The sequence below is a fragment of the Crassostrea angulata genome, chromosome 8 (genome assembly GCF_025612915.1).
Source record: "Crassostrea angulata isolate pt1a10 chromosome 8, ASM2561291v2, whole genome shotgun sequence".
Classification (NCBI taxonomy): Eukaryota; Metazoa; Mollusca; class Bivalvia; order Ostreida; family Ostreidae; genus Magallana; species Magallana angulata.
Window position 1 is genome coordinate 45,051,232 of NC_069118.1, and position 11,266 is coordinate 45,062,497.

Consider the following 11,266-nt stretch of genomic DNA (forward strand, 5'->3'; position numbering starts at 1 on the left):
TGATATGACATTGTATTGTGTTATTCATTATTATATTTGAACAAATAAAACAATATCATAAAACATAATACAATATAGTATTATATGAAACAATATCATATTGCAATAAAACATCATAACATTGAAGCATGTGTTATTATGTTGTATAATATAGTATGATATTATATTGTATGATACTGTCTGTATCATATTTGATAAATAATATAATATTGTATTATGTGATACAATATAATTTGATACAACATTGTATCATATCAAATGATACAATATCATGGGATAAACTAAAATATTATCTAATATAATTATATTATACATATTGTATCATATGATACAATAATAAATATTACAACATCATAAAATACAATTTTATGAAATATGATAATATATCATATAAACTAATATCATATTATACAATATCGTATGATACGATATTGTATAATATTACAATATCATTTATACAATTTAATTTGATATAATTCTATATTACAGAAACCAATATCATATTATACAATACTGTATGATACAATATCATAGAATATACAATATTATATCATAGAATGCAATATTATATTTTGCAATATCATTGTAATAGTATAATGTGATTTAATAATTAATTAATAAAACAATATAATATTATACAATATTGTATCATAATATACAATACTATACAGAACAATATCATGATACAATATCATATCATAAATATAAAAAAAGATACAATATTATATCGTATCAAATAACGTTTAACAATATAACATATGTTATTATATTGTATCCTATTAAACAAGAGTGTTTCATATCATACAATACTGTATCATTAATATCATGTTATATCATTTAACAACAACTTCATCTATCTATCAAGCAGGTTTGAGTGAGGTAGGAGATTTCTTTAGCATCCTTTGTTAATGGAGATCAGGCTCTGCATCTGAAGCAACCTCTGCGTTTCATTTATAATATAGTTAAATCAACTATGTAAGCTATCATCTATAAAACATGTGACCTGTTCCGAAAAACTAAACTTCATCAAGCATCATAAACCGATGGCTCAGATTCAAGCCTGCCAGGTGCATCAGTATCATAAGACGCACCATCCATGAAAGTTAGGACCAGTAATAACTAAGATATCAACATCAGAGGGCACCAGCAATTAAAACCCTTACCTCTGCAAGCATCCCCAATATATGGCTCTGATTCAGCATCCATGCCTGTCAGGTGCATCTGTATCATAAGACTCACCATCCATTCAGGTTGAGTGAAGTAGTAATAGCTTAGATACAGGACCTGCACCAAAAACTTTAACCAACTCCGGACGCCAATGCCGGGAGTATAGCATAAGCTCCCCTTGCTTTCGTCTCGGTGAGCTAAAAAGGCGAAAGCGCGAAGATTCGAAGGCGAGAGTGCGAAGTTGCAAAGGCAAAGAAGCGATAGTGGTGTCACTTCTTCGCCTTCGCAACTTGGCACTTTCGACTTCGCATCTTCGCACTTCGGCGTAGCATCTTTTATATTCTTCCTATTGTTCATGAATTATACTTGCATTGAGGATTTCCACTATTACAAACTGCTGGGTATGCAAGTGCATCACGCGGAATTAATGATAAAACCAAAATTATTTAAAGTTTACTCCACTGTTAGGCATTATAACCAAGCTGAAGTTAGTAGGCACTGACAACAGCCATTACGCCAGTAGAGGTTAACAGCCAATAAGGAAAATCGTCAAAGTACTGTGAAAATATATTTTACTTTATCGTCGGCATACTTTAGTAAGTTTAGTTATTACCAAGATGATTAATGCAACAATAGTTTGTATGAGCATTGGTTACTTTGGATACAATAAAGATCGTGTGATCAAAATCAAGGGGGATATAAACCCCCTAACATGGGCCCTAACCTCTTATCAACGCTTCAAGAGACAATCTTTTCTTATTATAATCGATCAGTGTTTATAATGTATTAAGATTTACTATAGTCAGGTATTCTTCACACATTTGCTCTAAAAGAATGAAGTCTATTCATGATCACAAATACAACATTACAAAAAATGTTTAGAATATTGATGTTCATGTATCACATAGAAGAAAACAAAACTAACACAAAATCATTTTAAAAATCACTTTCCTCAAGAAATGTAAATAAGAAGAATTCATATTCCTACGTTACTTGTCCCCTTAGTCTTTTTCCATAAAGATATATATACATGAATCATTCTAAGATTGATAATTCATTCACCAGTGAATATTGCTTATTATTCTTTCATGATCATTGTTCGTTAATTATCACACAATATCCTCATTGTGTATGAATCTGTCTTTATTTGCGTCATTTCCCGTCGTATGTCGAGGAGAGAAGTGACGTAAGTGTTAACAATCAATTTACGGCAATATAAGAGTGTTTTGTGTATGCCTGCTACGGATATGAAAAACTATATACAGCGATTTATTTACAAATTCGGTGTTTATAACTTCAAAAGCAGTTGAACAGAGTGAAAAATTAAGCAAATTTCAAAGTCATATCTTGGATACGGTGTAATCAATTTCTATTCATGTTTACAGGGGGGGGGGGGGGGTCATTTTTCTATGGGAGTCATTTTTCTTCATGTTTAACATGAAGAAAAATAACCCCTGGGTCTCTTTTCTTCAGAAAATCCAATTATTCTTCAGCTAGGGGGGTCATTATTCTACGTCGAAAAATGACCCCCGGTCGTTATTCTACGGGGGTCATTATTCTTCATTACACCGGCTTATCCAAGGATCTCCTCCGAAACGATAAAAGACATTGAGTTCAGATCTTCAGCGATTGTAGACAAGAGATATTTGATGTGCTTTTTTGTATTTATATTATTTATTTATATCCGAAAATTGAGACTAAAAAAAGTCGTACTTTTTTGGGGTTTTCTTTATTTATCTCTTTTCTGAAAAATATTTAGTTAACACATGCAATGTAAAAAAGTTTTTATTTACAAGAGCCATCATTTGATATCAAGAATGAGGGTCTGGCCCCGCAAATTAGGGGACCAAAGTGCTCTAAATTCTTCTCATCTTTAGCCTTTTACTGATGGCTATTTTGTGAAAGGTATGTTTATCTTACAGTTATGTCTCCAAGCAATGAAATGATTTAGCATGTGTCACATAATTAGGGGTTCTTAAGAGGTTTCTAAGCTTGGAAACAGCTTCGGCCTTGCTTGTGCGTAGTTCAGTAACTAACCTCAATTTGATGAAGGGGTCAACCAATAAATATATCGATACTAAATATGAATTGTTTTCAACCTTCAAAAAGTGGCTGTAACTCTTACCTCATCAAATATTAAACGTGTTAAAAATACCTTTTTTTATCTGATGAAGCTTTACTTTTCTAGCTTAGCTAAGAGCTCTCTCTTTTGATGCCTGCGAAATGATTGGCCGACTGAGTCTAGCACATAGAGTAGTTCGATTACCACAAAATCAGATTTTACAAAATTGATTTGAATTTTACATAGAGTTTTAGATATCATTATTATCAGATTTTATAAAGTAACAATGCCAATAAAAAACATTTAAAAAAATTATGTATGTTTTGAATGAGAGATAGAAAAGAAAACTTGTTAAGACACTCGATTATCACAACATCAGATTTTACAATATTGGTTTGACTATTACAAAGCATTTTAGATATCCGGTCTTTACCTCGCTCTTCGTTGGTATTGTAAACAATGCCACTAATAAACGCTTACAGAAGGGTAATTGAATATAAATGACAAACTACATTATTTACAATAATTTAATATTGATTTTGTGAATTGTTTTAATTAGTTTAAAAATGGCAGGAATAAAACTATCATTGTAGCCATTATCTCTTGTTGCTCGCAACGAGATTTCGTCTAGCTACAATGTAATGTCTTCCATCTCCAGCGAAAAACTTCAATTTTCCTACTGTTTCTTATTAAGCTCTTTTGTTTCAACCGAATATTTTATTGCTTTTGCACTGTTTCTTATTATATATATTCTTTTCCAAATTTTGTGCACGCGATTTCATGAAAACTGGGTTTAACTTTTTTGTCACAGATAATTTAATTTGATGTAAACTTAACACATTTTTGGAATTTTTCCTGTCATCAGAGCTAATCTAAAAAACATAAATCAGACAACGACTATAAAATGTTTAGGACAGGTATATTATAGTTTGAGATATGCACTATATAGTTATTTCACGCCTTAAGCAGCCTTTTTTCGAGCTTACCTCAAAAATTGGGTTATATTTTGAATCAAAAGTGTTATACGTTTTGATCTGATCCTTTTTACCAATTGATAAGAACTGGGTATGGAAACAGCAAAATCGGCCCTGTTTTTAAAATCAATAAAATTTTAAGTGAAATATTTTGAGACTTCACCGGTTTCAAAACAGTTTGATTTTTGAAAATATCTTGTACGGTTTCCATATAATAATTATTTAAACATAGAATTGTTTATAGCTATTCAGTTTACCAATAACGTCATGACGTTATGAAATGTATTGACAACGGTCTTCAAATAATAACTACAGAAAGGATGTGTTCGTATACAATGTAAATAAAGACATATTTTATCCATTATTTATTTGCCTTTTGCAGTAAGAAATTCATTACATGTATGTTTCATGCCGTATAGATTTATACATCATCAATTCATCATAATAGTTTGCATTCTCTCACCAGAGGTAACGTTACGCAAGTTTCGCTTGCATCTCTGTCAACGCCCAAAGTACAAGATTAATGTACAAACTGAGCCGATGGGCAAAATGTATTACATTGTAAAAATCATTGAATTTATTTTTTTTATCTAAAAGCATGATTATAAACAAATTAATTCATATGTTTTATGCATATGAACATCTTTCTTACAAAGTTACTGAAAGAGCTTTTTAGCCGAGGTAAAAATTAAAAACCGCATGATTACAGTATCTAGTTTGACGGATTTCTGAAAAATTAAAAGGGGATATTTTGACCGCTCCCAATTCTTCGCTGGTTAAATAGAAATCACCAGCAGTGTCAACTTCTGTAATCTTAAAAACCTGCCTACACTATCTTCGACGTTTCGTGTCCTCCCTTAAGATAATTAGACATGAAAATGAAAACAGCAATATTATGTGCTTGCCATCCTTGTTTTTAGCATGTGACAAACTATTTCTCCAGTGTTGACAGAGGTGTAAGCTGTACAAGGTATAGCTTTCCAAAAAGCTTTCGACTTAACAAAATAATTCAGGGCTACTGCATCTTATGACATGAATTTTCATTTTTGCTGTTGTTCATAAATTTATAAACGGAACTTGCAGATTCAATTAGAAAATTCAGTCTCTTTCTTTAATCTATAGCTTGAGCATGTACATGTCTATTATTCAAAATTAAGTTATTTCATAATTTCAAAATATTTTGAAGTGTACATGTATCAAATAATTGGATGTAAGCTTGAAAGGTAAAGCAGTTAATAAAATTGTATTTGTCATATTAAGACGGAAAATCAAAGGCCTTTTTGTCATTTCCAACCATAGGAAAGTAAGGTTTTTGTTTTTCAAATATTTATAAAGCTGCATGTGTACACACGGTATGCTCTAGGGTATTATAATGATCCCGTCCACTAATCGGCATGCAACAATTATGAATTCATGTGAAGTTTTTATCGCGCGAAGTCCTGGTTTTAAATATACCTAACACCTAAAGGATGAGATCTCCGGTGCTTTTAATAAATCCATTTGGAGGGGTCAAATGATTTTTTTATTTACATTCCTTTTGTAACAACTATATATATTATACTTTTGATAGAATGTTTTAAAAGAAATTTATCAAAGAAACACTATGCACACTTGACTACGATTTGATTAATGTACATTTAGTAAGCCACGGGAGTTATATCTTTTTAAGATGAATGAAATTGATCAAAAATCGGGACACACCCCTGTTCGGCGATTAAATTCCTCCAGTAAATATTCCAGCGACAGGATATATATTTGACAATATTTTAATCTGAAATAAATATTGTTAGTTAATAATGATAATCGAACACCAATTATTACCTACATTCTGCTGTAATAGATAGTTTAGATCGATCAAAAATAATAAACGCAAGTATTAATAAAACATCCATGAACGATGTAAAAATGTATTTAATGTATTTTCTAGAATTAAAGTTGTCATTTAAAAAACTAAACACAGCTAGATTTATCGTTAGTTTTGAATTTCTACATTCTAACGCAACACGTTGTATTTTTCTTATATAGTACTGTAGACTTGAATTTTACCTTGTAATATTTTCTTAAGCCAAGTTTTAAAAATTGGTCTGGTGGTTTTGTTTGTATATAATTATGTGTATTTATTTATCTATATGTGTCAATGCTTTATCCATATTTCCCCTATTTTTACTTACTTGTCGTATGGAGTTTTTCCCCCGATTATCACCCGTCCGGGTTAGGCGCGCCCGGGTCTATAGTACCCTTCCAGGATTTGTTGTTTTTTAAGTACATTGAATATTAAAAGGTGATAATTTTGGTCGGGTGATCAAATCTAATAAAGCCTAAAGAGCTTTATGATAGATTTAATCACGCATCGACCGTAGTTATCACCTTATGATATTGGAAGAATGATTTCTTTTTAATTATATTTATATAATTTTCAAGTTTTGTATGATTAAAAATTAAATTAAATAAGGAAATCCCGCTTGCGCCTCAACTATACGTCCTTTGACTTTACTGGACTGTATAGTACAAAATCACAGTTTTCACACTGAAAAATGTAAATATTATATAAGATATATATACGCGACTAGCCCATAGACAGTCCCGTTACAGAGACTAATGACATCCATCTACTTGTAAATATACTAGGCGCTTTAAATGCATTCACATAGGAATATGATCACTATTACTTTTTCTTGTGAAAATAGTTTTTAAGTTTGATTTTTGAATTACTTCAACAGGATCAGCAAACGTTCAGTGTCTGATTAACTAATATATTTATTCTAACTTTGTACCAAATACAATGTATATAGATCTACACAAGTACCTAGTCTTTAATCCGACTTCTGATTCGATATTAAAACTGTTTTGAAATTCTTTAAAAACGGATCTGTACAACCTCTCTCTCTCAATATTGTATAGTTGTTTTAACTACACAACAATTGATCATTTTATCTGAAATTCACGGTATGTAATTGTGAGTAATTCAAATACACTGTGTTTAAGGACTAATAAACTAATTAAAATACTCCAATTTTACCATGGAACCGTTTTATTTTTCTTTAATATAAGTATATTATCAACATAAGTCGATTTTTACATTTAAGTATTTATTAAGGCATGGTCATAATCAAGAAACTCATCTTACGTCTTAGCTGACCAACGAAAACATTCAATTTTTTTTGTTCATCTTGAAAATAGAAAAAATTTAAAAAAAAACGAAGTGGCCGCAGTCTTGTACATAATTCCGATTCCATGTTAATACGCAGTCTAATATTGTGCTATTCTGAAATTCTGGTGTATGTACTCGAATGCGCCCTTGTAGAAATTTCAGATCAAACATTACAAAAACCTATATATTTTACAAAATCCGTAAACAAGGTCCAGTTTCGGGGTTTACAATTACCAAACACACGTGAATTTTCGCAAACGGAAGTTTTTTTCATACAGGGGGTGTTCTACATGAATTATTTCGGCGAACATATTAAAGATATCATGTGTTTGATTTTTCACATTTCGACAGGGCCGAAATGTTATGATTATCGTACCCAGTTCTTTATTACAGTGCCTGGAACGTTCTACCTTCCCACTTTAAGAGTGAATACGGGGGGTGCAGGCTGAACGGAATTTGGTGAAGGCTAATGAACGGTGAACGATGAGCGAGCGCTGATAGCAAACGGGGCGCAAAATGAACAATGAACCCATGGTTAACGATATTGGAACGCTATGTTGACGCAAGGTGAACGATTTCTCGGGAGTTATCGTTACACAGGTACATTGTATTTCAACGGTAATAGGATTTAACCATTCAGGGTTAAATCCATTTATCGAAGGGCCAATATGCTTATTTCAATATTCAATGGGTCTTGCCTTGAATGTACTATTATCAGTGTTCTCAGGCTCTTCTGGCCTTTCGGATATTAGTAACCTCAACCAAATCTGTGACGTCATACGCAAGTTCGTCAGTCTTCTCGAAAAAATTCACAAGGTAAGATGTCTTTAAATTTCGCTTCACAAATCTGTATTTCGGCCCGTAATTTGTCAAGATACTAACGTTCAAGTAATTTGTGGTGACAAATATGATTGTTGAAGCGGTAATTAGGTAAACAAAATGATCCGATGACCGATTATTCTTGTCGATTTGTGGGGATGGTATACAAGCTTCATCCGCGTGCAGACAGCAGCATGTCCATCGGTCTACACGTAATTTCTGGCGTATTGATGCATTTTTCTATTTCTTAACCTGATATATTTTTCTTTTGTATTTACATTCCGAGCAATTCGGCATGCCAAAAAGAAAAAATCGAGAGCCGGCCCAGCCAACGACGAGGTCCAAGAGGCAACCCAGGCACCACCATGGGGCAGTTGCTGCTAACCCCCAAGCTCAGTCAGCACCCATATCTATTGACCCTGTGGCACCAGCACAGACGACAACATCGTTGCTCTCCAGCGAGCAGTTGCAACAAGTGTCCCAAGCGGTGGCGGATATCCTAGGCCAAAATCGGACACAGCCAATGCCCATCGAGCCGCTACAGCCAGGCATGGGGACGCAACCAATGCCCATCGAGTCGCTACAGCCAAGCATGGCGGGCCCTGATCAATGTACAGGTACAGTGCCTGAAATTATTTCTGACAATTGTTTTGCCCAAACACAGAGTTACGAAAGTGATTTGGGCCATGTGGTGCCTAATAGATTAAAAATTAAAATTGCAAATGGGGAGTATGTCAATTTGGGCCTTTTAATTGCTAATTTAGATGGGGGTGACCCCAATGATGACATAAAATTATTTTCCATGAAAGAGGGTAACCTCACCTTGGCACCCAAGTCAAAAGCTAAGACCATTACTGATATACAGGTGTGGACAGACGCATTTCTTATTTTCGCCTCCATATATCAACACATCCCGAAGCAGCTGTACAATTGTTCAAATACATGCATACAATTAGGTTGGGGGCAAGTAGAGTTAAGACATTAGGATGGCGGGATTATGATATACAATTTAGGCTGAAAAAGGAGGCTAACCCCTCCATGTCATTTGCCATTGTTGATCAAGAGCTATGGCTCTTGTACATGTACAGCACACATATAACTGGTACCCAGATACAATCACAGCAGACCCCTCTATTGAAGTGCTATGATTTCAATTATAAGGGGCAATGTAGCAAATACCAGTGCCAATACAAACATGAATGTATTTTGTGTTCACTCAATCACCCTTACATTAGGCATAAGACACCTTCAGGACCTAGTTTGAATTTTAGGTCTGGTGGTGGGCAGACAGCATGGCGGCCTCAGCTCCCAAGGAGGCCCTCAGCCCCAAGTGCAGCCAGTCGTGCCCCTTACTCCCAGTCATTTAGACCTCAGTAACATTGCTGCTAGCCCAGTCAAAGTTTCAAAATTACGGGAATTTTTAGTTGATTATCCACTCAGTTTAGTGGCCTTAGAATTAATACAGGGATTTTCGTTTGGCTTTAAGCTTTGTTATGAGGGTCCACGAGTAGCCACTGATTGCAAAAACCTCAAATCCATGTCAGGGTTAGAATATGAAGCAGTTCAATTAGTATCACAGGAAATTACATTGGGCAGAGTAGCAGGCCCATTTGATGACCCCCCTTTGAAAGACCTAAGGTTGTCACCAGTAGGCATGGTACCAAAAAAGAGAGGCTCATATAGATTAATACACCATCTATCCCACCCCCCTGGAGCCAGTGTAAATGATTTTATAGACAAAAAGTATTGTTCAGTTAGGTATTCTTCTTTTGATGAGGCGTTAAACATGCTCTCTAAGCTAGGTCATGAAGCGCTGGTAGCACGTTTAGACATAAAAAATGCTTTTAGATTATTGCCAGTTCACAAATCTGATTTCCAGTTACTGGGATATAGAATTCAGGGTAAAATATTTGTGGATAAGTGTTTACCTTTTGGGTGTTCTATAAGCTGCTCAAAATTTGAGAAATTTTCAACATTTTTAGAGTGGGCCCTCAAGCAGCAAGCCAAGAGCAATGATGTTGTTCACTATTTGGATGATTTTTTGGTAGCAGGTAGAAAGGGCACTCAGGATTGCGCTAACCTTATGTCAATCTTTAGTTTTATCTGTTTAGAGTTGGGGGTGCCATTGGCACATGAAAAAACCCTTGGGCCCACAACCAATTTAGTTTACTTAGGTCTAGAAATTGACACAATCAATATGTCAATCAGAATACCTGTGGAGAAATTGCAGCAACTCAAAGCACAGCTTTTGTCCTTATTAGATAAGCGTAAGGTTACATTGAAAGAGCTTCAATCTCTCACAGGTTTGCTCAACTTTTGCATTAGGGCTATCCCAGCTGGTAGGGTTTTTGTTAGAAGGCTTTACGATTCTACCTGCGGACTATCGAAACCACACCACAAGCGCAGGGTTAGCTTAGAAATGAAGGCAGACATACAGATGTGGCTAGTGTTCTTAGATTGTTTCAATGGAATCACATCATACAAAATTATAGATTGGTCCAATGATTACGAATTTGAGTTGTTTACAGATAGTGCAGGGAATATAGAATTAGGTTGTGGGGCAATCCTGGAAAAGCAATGGGCATTTATGCGCTGGCCAGCACAGTGGGAAGGGACAGAAGTCATTAGGGACATTACATTTCTTGAACTAGTACCAATCGCCATGGCATTTAGTATTTGGGGTACAAAACTAGCTGGCAAGAGAGTTATTCTTCATACAGACAACCAAGCCCTGGTATCAATTCTCAATACTCAAACATCCAAGTCTAGTAGAGTCATGCACTTGTTAAGGAAGTTAGTTTTGCAAGGGTTAGTGTACAATATCCAGTTCAAGGCAACACATATAATGGGTCTCGATAATACTAAAGCTGATGCTCTTTCTCGACAGCAATGGTCGCGTTTCCAGGCCAGCTTCCCAGACTCAGAGGAAGAGCCATCAGTAATTCCCCAGTCCTTTCTTCAAGTCATCTCCAACTTAGATCTCAAGAGCTCTTGAGATACTCCATGTCTGACAATACAAAGAAATTGTATGACACTGCAATCAATGCTTTCAACTCCTTTCGTATGGCTTATTATCAAGTAGAAGAGTGGCCT

The 11,266-nt window shown here is 34.5% G+C and overlaps 1 pseudogene; it reads left to right on the forward strand.

The window, feature by feature from the left end:
- Window positions 1-8,115: 8,115 nt before the first annotated feature.
- Window positions 8,116-9,835, forward strand: LOC128157991 (uncharacterized; annotated as a pseudogene).
- The last annotated feature ends 1,431 nt before the right edge of the window (window positions 9,836-11,266 follow it).